Source organism: Desmodus rotundus, chromosome 12 (genome assembly GCF_022682495.2).
Source record: "Desmodus rotundus isolate HL8 chromosome 12, HLdesRot8A.1, whole genome shotgun sequence".
Classification (NCBI taxonomy): Eukaryota; Metazoa; Chordata; class Mammalia; order Chiroptera; family Phyllostomidae; genus Desmodus; species Desmodus rotundus.
The window spans coordinates 36,583,183-36,593,751 of NC_071398.1; positions in this window are offsets into that span (position 1 = coordinate 36,583,183).

Sequence of the window (10,569 nt, forward strand, 5' to 3'; positions counted from 1 at the left end):
ATTCTACGCGTGTGTGGGACTGTCTGATAGAGTAAGAACATCTGCTATTGTAGTTTGTTTTGTGACCATAATTGAGTGTGGTTGCGTTACTGGTGGTAGTTTGTTTCTGTAAATGGGCATTTCTTGTGTCTGTATTTCAGAGAGTCTGTAAGAGTTCGGCTAACAAAAGAGCGGTGTGTGACTGAAAAAACGATGGGTGGTCAAGCTATTTATTCCTTGAACACTAGTTTGATGATCTAGAAAAGGCAATTTATCTGACACATAAATGATTTTTCTATCAGAGCAAATACATTTGTTATGGGGAAGACTACAAAATAAACATTTTTTAAAGAAAGATTATTTCAAAGCCAGTCTAGGCCAACTGCTTTTTCCTCCGACATAGCCCCCCAAAGTAGGCATCCATTCTTTTCTACTATTAGGGGGACATTCTTGGGTAAGGTTGAGAGGCCATCGACTAATGTAATAATAATATAAGTTTATACCTAAGAAGAGTGAATTTTAGCAGAGGCCAGCATTACTCAGGTTTCCTGAATTCCAGGTCAAACCCTTGTCCCCATTTTCTGATGGGCAAATCTCGGCTCACAAAGAGAAAGGAATTTAAGGATGTATGTTTTGTTGGTAACCCTGAACTTGTTTTCACTTTAAGACTTCATGGTCTTTTTAAAAAATATAAATAATCACAAACTTTTTGAAATTCCAACATAGAAAATATAGAGGTATAATTCCACCACTCCTTCAGGAGGAATAAAATTAATAAAACTTGCTCTGGCTTGCAAGACCCTATACCAAATACTTTGATCTCTTTCCAATAATGTGACTGGAATAGCAAGTTCAGTGAGCGCGATTGTTGAATAAAGGAACCTTGCGTGATTCAGTATAGCTAAGTGAAATAAAGATTGTCAAATTGCACTGACTTAGAGCAGGGCAAAGTGTCACAGTGGAGTAAGACTTTTGTTACAGCATGCACGGGAGATTTAGATTTGGGATATTTTTTAAAGGTGATAGATTCTGGTTTCAAATTACACAGCATGCATTGATTTGAAGACACATCTGTTTGATCTTGGGGCTTTTGAAGAGTTGTGATGACAACTTGGAAGAAAAGGGAGGCTATTGTTTAAAAGTGAAGAACAGGAATTGTTAACCTGAGATGAATAGATTCCATTTGGATGGGCTTCTTATTGTATATTAAACTTGTGATATTTGTATGTGTAGGTATAATGTGAATTTTTTTAGCACAAGTATAGGCAATTTTATCAGACTCCCCAAAAGGTTAAGACCGTTAGAAATATAGACTGCAGGGGCTGAGGACTTTTTTTTTTAGCACATTGTGTGATATATTTAATATAAAAATACAGTATATATTTTATGGAGGGAGACACACCAAACTTCTGTCAATGGTATTTTTGGTGGTGAGAAGAGAGGAGGGAGAAGTATCAAAGGGGACTTTAAGCATTACTGATAATCTCTTTTTCTTTCTTTATGGGGAACAACATAAATTAAATAAATTACTTATTTATTTAAATTTAAATTTTAAAAATTCAGAAGAAAATGAGGACTTTTAAGATACTGGAGCAAGAAAGGGAGGCAAGGGACCTAAGCTCTGTAGAAGCTCACAAAATCTAGAAAAAAATGCCCCTTACAAAGAGTGCAGAGAAAAAGGAATATTCAGGTGATAGTTTTTAATAGGTCTCAGATACCATTTTTATCAACTGGCAAGTTTAGATTTATGTCTTTATGTCCCATTTTGACCTTGCAAACCTTGAAGGATTAGTTATCTTTTTAGCCCATCAACTGGATCCAGCCCTATGGTAGTGGCTTCCTGTGAACAGTATTGGTAAGTGTGTTCTTTTTCCTGGCACTAGATCATTTTCTTTGAGACTTTATCGACACTGCAAAATGCTTTTCACTTTCTTCCAAAAGATTGGATTTATATCAGTACATAGGAGTCAGGCATTCAGTTAGTGATTCTGGGAAAGTATTGGAGGTACTCTGGCATTTTTATAGTTATTTTTTCTTAAGTTTTTATTTTGAAAAATTTTAAAACTACAGGAAAAAGGACCCATGGACAAAGACAATGGGGTGGGTGGGGAGAGGACTGAATGTGGAAGGTGGGGATGGATAGGGCGGGGAAGAGTAATGGGGGAAAAATGGGGACTACTATAACTGAACAATAATTTTTAAAAAGCTACAGGAAAGCTAAAAGCATAGTATACTGATGTGTACTGTATATCCCTCATTTAGATTCACCAGTTTTTAACATTTTACACCATTTGCTTAATCTCTTTCTACAACTATTTATATATTTTTGGGTTTTGCTCAACATTTATGAGTAAACTGCAGACAGCATATACTTTACCACTCGATATTTTAATTTGCATCTCTAAGAACATGGTGATTCTCCTATATGACCTCAATATCTTGATTACACATAAGAAATTTAACATTGATTTGTAGTGTCATCTGCTATATAATCCATATTTAAATTGCCTCAATTGTTCCCCAAAGGTTCTATAAGTCAGTTTTAAAAAATGACCTAAAATTCACATCAAAGTCACATATTATATTGGATGGACTTGTCTTTTAAAACAACAACAACCAAAAACAAACATTTATTTCTCACAGTTCTGGAAGCTGGAAAGTCCAGGATTGATTTGGTTCCAAGGTTGATTTGATACAGGCAGATTTGATGCTTGCTGAGAGCCCCTTCCTGATTTATAGATGCCCACTTCTCACTGTTTTCTCATGTGGTGGAGAGAGGGCACATATTTTTACTTTAATGTAGCAGGGGTGTCCAACCCATGACCCATGGGGCCAATGGCTATGAATGCGGTCCAACACAAAATCATAAATTTACTGAAAACCTTTTTTTTTGCTCATCAATTTTCGTTAGTATTTGTGTATTTAATGTGTGGCCCACGACAACTCTTCTTCATCCAGTGTGGCTCAGAGATGCCAAAAGGTTGGACACGCTTGACTGTAGAGCGAGTTTCCCCCCACCTGTGTTTCATAGTGTCAGTTTTGAAGAGTTGAGGAGTCTAGAATATTTATCGTGTAAAACGTCTAACATTCTGGATTCATTTCTTGTGTCGTGACTAGGTTAACTTTAAATGTATTTGGTAAGAATACTGTGGGGGGGGTGGTGTTCTCATTGTATCACATCAAGAAACGCATAATTTAGGTTTGATCCATTACTGATGATACTAAGTTGTTCACTTTGGTTCAAGTAGTGTGTGTACCTGATTACTCCATGGTAAAAATTACCTTTATTCATTGTTAATCAAGAAGTAATCATGCCCTGGTTGGTGTGGCTTAGTGGGTTGAGTGCTGGCCTGTGAACCAAAGAGTCAGGACACATGCCTGGGTTGCAGGCCAGGCCCCCAGTTGGGGGCACATGAGGGGCAACCACACATTGATGCTTCTCTCCCTCTCTTTGTCCCTCCCTTCCACTCTCTAAAAAAATAAATAAAATCTTTAAAACATGAAATTAAAAATGGTTCTATTAAATATTAAGTATATATAAGAATATTTATGAAAATATGTAAAATATAACAAATCATAATAGTGTAAAACCTGTGTACCAACTACCTATTTTAAGAAAAGAAAATGACTGTTAACTTCGAAGATCCCTAGATATCTATATCCATTCTTCTTTTTTTTAATTTTTAATTACTTTATTGTTGTTCAATTATACTTCTCTGCATTTTCTCCCCACTCCTCCCCCCACCCCAGTCAAACCCACCTTCCTCCCTTGCTTCCACCCTCCCCCTTGGTTTTCTCCATGTGTCCTTTATAATAGTTCCTGAAAATCCTTTTCCCCCACTGTCTGCCCCCGCCTCCCCTCTGGATATTGTTAGATTGTTCTTAATTTCAATGTCTCTGCTTATATTTTGTTAGCTTTTTTCTTTTGTTGATTATGTTCCACTTAAAGATGAGATCATATGGTATTTGTCCCTCACCAACTGGCTTATTTCTCTTAGCATAATGCTCTCCAGTTCCATCCATGCTGTCGAAAAGGATATAAGCTCCTTCCTTCTCTCTGCTGCATAGAATTCCATTGTGTAAATGTACCTCACTTTTTTGATCCACTCATTTGCTGATGGGCACTTAGGTTGCTTCCAGCACTAGGCTATTATAAATTGTGCTGCTATGAACATTGTGGGGCATAGGTTCTTTTGATTGGTGTTTCAGGGCTTTTAGGGTATAATCCCAGCAGTGGAATTGCTGGGTCAAAAGGCAGTTCCATTTTTAGTTTTCTGAGGAAATTCCATACTGTTTTCCACATTGGCTGCATCAGTCTGCATTCCCACCAACAGTGCACTAGGGTTCCCTTTTCTCCGCATCCTCTCCAACACTTGTTTGTTGATTTGTTTATGGTGGCCACTCTGACCGGTGTCAGATGGTACCTCATTGTGGTTTTAATTTGCATCTTCCTGATGGCTAGTGATGCTGAGCATCTTTTCATATGTCTCTGGGCCCTCTGTATGTCTTCCTTGGAGAAGTGTCTGTTCAGGTCCTTTGCCCATTTTTTAATTGGGTTGTTTGTCTTCCTGGAGTGGAGTCGTGTGAGTTCTTTATATATTTTGGAGATCAGACCCTTGTCTGAGGTATCATTGGTAACTATGTTTTCCCATACAGTTGGTTCTCTTTTCATTTTAATGCTGTGTTCTTTAGCCATGCAGAAGTGTTTTATTTTGATGAGATCCCATTTGTTTATTCTTTCCTTTATGTCCCTTGCATTAGGGGACGTGTCTGTGAGGATGTTGCTGTGTGGAATATATGATATTTTCCTGCCAATGTTTTCCTCTAGGACTTTTATGGTGTTATGGCTTATATTTAAGTCTTTTATCCACCTTGAATTTATTTTTGTGTGTGGTATAAGTTGGTGATTGAGTTTCATTTTTTGCACATAGCTGTCCAGATCTCCCAAAACCATTTGTTGAAAAGGCTATTTTTGCTCCATTTTATGGTCCTGCCTCCTTTGTCAAATATTAATTGACCATAAAGACTTAGGTTTTTTTCTGGGCTCTCTCTTCTATTCCATTGGTCTGTGTGCCTGTTCTTATGCCAGTACCAGGCTGTTTTGATTACAGTGGCATTGTAATACAGTTTGATATCAGGTATTGTGGTCCCTCCTGCTTTGTTCTTCTTTCTCAGAATTCCTGCAGCTATTTGGGGTCACTTATGGTTCCATATGAATTTCTGAAATGTTTGTTCTATATCTGTGAGATATGACATGGGTACTTTAATAGGGATTGCATTGAATGTATGAATCGCTTTGGGTTAGTATGGCCATTTTGATAATGTTAATTCTTCCAATCCATGAGCATGGTACATGCTTCCATTTCTTTGTGTCTTCCTTAATTTCTTTCTTCAGTGTTGTGTAGTTTTCTGAGTACAGGTCTTTTACCTCCTTGGTTAGGTTTATTCCTAGGTACTTGATTTTTCTTGTTGCTATATCAAATGGGATTTTTTTTTCTGATCTCTGTTTCTGCTGTTTCATTGTTGGTGTACAGGAATGCCTTTGATTCTGAGTATTGACTTTGTATCTGGCTGTTTTGCCAAATTCATTTATTAGGTCGAGTAGTTTTTTGGTGGAGTCTACAGGATTTTCCATGTACACTATCATGTCATCTGCAAACAATGCCAGTTTGGCTTCCTCCTTTCCAATTTGGATGCCTTTTATTTGTTTCTCTTGTCTGATTGCTGTGCCTAGGACTTCCAATGCTATGTTGAATAGGAGTGGTGAGAGTGGGCACCCATGTCTTCTTCCTGATCTTAGTAGGAAAGCTCTAAGTTTTGTCCATTGAGTATGATGTTGGCTGTAGGTCTCTCATATATGGCCTTTATTATGTTGAGGAATGCTCCCTCTATTCCCACTTTCCTAAGTGTTTTTATCATAAATGGGTGCTGTACCTTATCAAATGATTTTTCCACATCTATTGACATGGTCATGTGGTTTTTGTCTTTGCTTTTGTTTATGTGGTGTATTATGTTTATTGATTTGCAAATATTGTACCATCCTTGCATCCCTGAGATGAATCCCACTTGATCATGGTGTATGATCTTTTTAATGTATTGCTGGATGCAGTTTGCCAATATTTTGTTGAGGATTTTAGCATCTGTGTTTAACAGCAGTATTGGCCTGAAGTTTTCTTTCTTTGTGATGTCTTTATCTGGTTTTGGGTTTAGGATGATGTTGGCCTCATAAAACGAGTTTGGGAGTCTTCCATCTTCTTGAATTTTTTGAAATAATCTGTGGAGGATGGGGGTTAGCTCTCCCTTAAATGCTCTGTAGAATTCTCCTGTGAAACCGTCTGGGCCAGGGCTTTTGTGTGTCAGAAGCTTTTTGATTACTGTTCCGGTTTCATCAGGTGTTATTGGTCTGTTCAGGTTTTCTGCTTCTTCTTCATTGAGTTTTGGAAGGTTATATTTTTCTAGAAATTTGTCCATTTCATCTAGGTTTTCAAACTTTTTTGGCATACAGTTCTTCATAGTAATTTCTTACAATCCTTTGTATTTTGGTGGTATCAGTTGTAGTCTCTCCTCTTTCATTTCTGATTGTGTTTATTTGGGTCCTCTCTCTTTTTTTCTTGATGAGCCTGCTTAAGGGCTTGTCGATTTTGGTTATCTTTCAAAGAACCAGCTCCTGGATTCATTGATCCTTAGAATTGTGCTTTTAGTCTCTATGTCATTTAATTCTGCTCTGATCTTGGTTATTTCCTTCCTTGTACTTGCTCTGGGTTGTGTTCATTGTTCTTCCTCGAGTTCTTGTAGGTGTAGGGTTAGGTTGTTTATCTGAAATATTTCTATTCTTTTTAGGTAGGCCTGTATCACTATGAACTTCCCTCTCAGGACTGCCTTTGCTGTGTCCCATAGGTTCTGGATTGTTGTGAGTTCATTTCCTTTTGTTTGCAGAAACTTTTTGATTTCTTCCCTAATATCATTCTTGACCCATTCATTGTTTAATAGCATGCTATTCAATCTCCATGTTTTTTAGTGTTTTGGGTTTTTTTCCTTGAGATTTGTTTCTGGTTTCAGTCCCATGTGGTCAGAGAAAATGCTTGATATGATTTCAATTTTCTTGAACTTGTTGAGTCTTGTTTTGTGTCCTATCATGTGGTCTGTCTTTGAAAATCTTCCATGTGCATTTGAAAAGAATGTGTATTTCGCTTTTTTGGAATGAAAGCCTCTCTCTATATATATCAGTTAAGTCCATTTCATCTAGGGTATTGTTCAATGCTTCAATATCTTTGCTGATATTTTGTTTGGAAGATCTTTCCACCTTTGACAGTGGGGTGTTAAAATCCCCTACTATAATTGTGTTGCTGTCAATATCTTTCTTGAAGTCCTCCAAGATTTTCTTTATGTATTTTGGTGCTCCTATGTTGGGAGCATATACATTTACAATGTTTATGTCTTCTTGGTGGATTCTTCCTTTGAGTATTATGAAGTGACCTTCTGTGTCTCTCTTTATGGCCCTTTTTTTGAAGCCTATTTTGTCTGATATGAGTATTGCTTCCCCTGATTTTTTTTCCTGTCCATTTGTTTGGAAAATTTGTTTCCAGCCCTTCGCTTTCAGTCTGTGTAGGTCTTTTGTCCTGAGATGGGTCTCTTGTAGGCAGCATAAGTGTGGGTCATGATTTCTTATCCATTCAGCTATTCTATGTCTTTCGATTGGAGCATTTAATCCATTTACATTTAAGGTTCTTATTGATAGGTACTTATTCATTGCCATTTTGGGGTTTTGTTTTGTTTTTTTTTGTACCTATGTTCCTCTCTCTCTCTTCCCTCCTTTCCATAAAGCAATCCATTTAGCATCTCTTGCAGAGCTGGTTTGATGGAGGTATACTCTTTGAGACTTCTTTTGTCTGGGAAACTCCTTATTTGGACTTCTATCTTGCTGGGTAAAGTAGTCTTGGTTACAGGCCTCTGATTCTCATTACTTGGAATATCTTTTGCCATTCTCTTCTGGCTTGGAGCGTTTCCATTGACAAGTCAGCTGCTATCCTTATCAGGGCTCCCTTGTATGTTACTTCCTGTTTCTCCCTTGCTGCCTTTAAGATTCTCTCTTTGTCTTGGAATTTTGCCATTTTAAGTTTCTTGAAGTGGTCCTCTTTGGATTCCTCTTGATTGGGCCTCTCTGTGTTTCCTGGATTTGTGTGACTTTTTCTCTCATCAAATTAGGGAAATTTTCCATCATTACTTTTTCAAACAGGTTTTCTATCCCTTGCTCTTCTCCTTCTCTTTCTGGTATCCCTGTTATATGGATATTATTACATTTCATGTTGTCCTGCATTTCCCTTAATCCCTCTTCATTCTTTCTGAGCCTCTTTTCCTTTTCTTGCTCATTCTGGATATTTTTTTCTATCTTGTCCTCCAGTTCGCTGATCCGATCCTGTGCTTCATCGAGCCTGCTTTTGATTCCTTCTACTTTGTTCTTCAGTTCAGAATTTGTATTCTTCATTTCCTTTGGCCCTTGTTGATAGTTTCTATTTCCTTTTTCATGTTGATATAGTTTGCAGTGAGTTCATTGTAGTTTCCCTGTAGTTTTTGGTAATTCTGTGTGAGCTCATTTAGCTTCCTTATAACCAATTCTCTGAACTCATTATCTGATAGTTGACTGGCCTGTGTTTCATTTAGCATTGTTTCTGAGACTTCCTCCTTTCCTTTCATTTGGGGATTGTTTCTTTGTCTTTCCATTGTTTGTGAGACTCTTCCTGTTAGCCTCTGCTTCTTAAGTTTCTCTGTTCTGACCCCCTGGGTTTATGGTGTAAACTTCTGTGATAGAATACCTGTGAGATTCAGTGGTACAGTCTCCTTGATCTCCTGAGCTTACTGATCTTAGGCTGTGGTTTATGTTGGCTCTGTGTATGTCTTTGGTTTTTGGTTCTTGTTGGGTCTTTCTTTGGTAGGTCTTTCCCACCAGCTGGTTATCTGAGGGTCAGTCTGTCCCCCACCTCTTGTTTTCTGTTGTGCAGGTGTGGGCAGGTTGTGTTGGAGCTGATTCTTCCATGTGTACAAGGTTTTGAGGCTTTTCTCTTGCTCTTGTTCAGTTGTTTGTTCTGAGTAACTTCTCCATTATTTAGTTGTATTTCCAGATAGGTCCTGGGTTGAGTTAGTGTGACTTCCACTCCCTCCTTCACCTTCTTCTGTTCTTAGCTGTTGGTAGTTTATTTGTTGGTGTGTTTCCTCTTCCAGGAGGTATCCTGGTGTTCACAGCTTCTGCCTACTCTTTTTTGTGATAGGTTGTAGGGGGAAGGCAAAATGGTTTAAGACAGCAGGAGTGTATTATATGATATTTAAAGTACTATCCCCTAGAGAAGAGATAGGAGATCCTTTGGATATATATAGTGTTAACCATGATGTTTCACCCACCTAGCCACTTTTTAGAAGGGGTGGAAAGAAGGTAAGACTCTTGTTGTGGTGGGGGGAGGATTGTGAGTTGGATCTAGAAAGCTGTGAGTTTGTGGGAGGTCAGATTATGAGGTAAAGTGAGAGTAAAGGGTAGAAAATAGGTCTAATGTGTGAGAGAATAGTTAACCACACCAGTAATAAAGTTCAGGAAACAGTGAAGTGGACTGAGGTCTGGGAGGGGTTCTGTGTAGTATTTACAAATGTATGGAACAGCTATTATTTACAATAGTAATGGTGGAACAATCATATGACAGAATCTATGTGATCTAGATAACTAGAGTAGGGAGTATAGGTCCTAGAGTAGTGTGCTAATGGAACACAAGTGAAGTGATAGACAGCTAATTAACAATACACTATGAAAGAACAAGGGGAAACCAGTCAGACAATGCAAATTAACCAGTCAAGTGAAGAAGACTAAACAGAAAGAAGAGAAATACAAAAATACTAATAAAATGAGTGATGTAAGAATAATGAAAAAAAATAACAATACAAATATATAATAACTTGCAAGTTCTCTGGAGTAGCAAAGTGAAATATGTTTCACTCTCTCAGCTGTTGGGTTACCCTCTCTTTGGGTGCAACTCTGGTCTTTTCACAGTTCCAGGTTTTATTGTCTCACTTGTGGGGATTAAAAAAAAAGGCGGAAGGAAGAGATATAAAAGAGAAAGGAATAGAACAAGAAAGAAGGAAAGAGAGGAAGAATGTGTTAAAAGATAGAAAAAATATTTAAAAAACAATAAAGAATTACTTTTAAAAAAAAAGAAAGAAAGAAAAAACCAAGCCTGCTGACTTCAAACTGGCCAAGCCAGTTTTGCTGGTCTTTTTGGCTGCAGCCAACTCAGGGGGCCTAGCCCAGCTGTTCTCTGTTCCTGACCAGCACTCCGGCAGCCTCCAGCACAGCTCTCCAGCAGTCCCGCGACCCACAGGTTCATGCACTCACCCTCCTATGGGTGCGCACGCGGTGCCTTCCGTGGTGCGTACTCTCCCAGGTGCCTGAGGTCTCAGGTCCCTCCGAGGTGTGCACTCTCCCCGGTGCTTTGGATTTGGGCTCAATACCCCCCACACCCCCGCGGGAGCACCAGGGCGGCTGGGTGGAGAGGAGACTGGAGCTGCTGCTGCAGGAGAATTCCCCAAACTACCCCCGAGGGTCTTTTT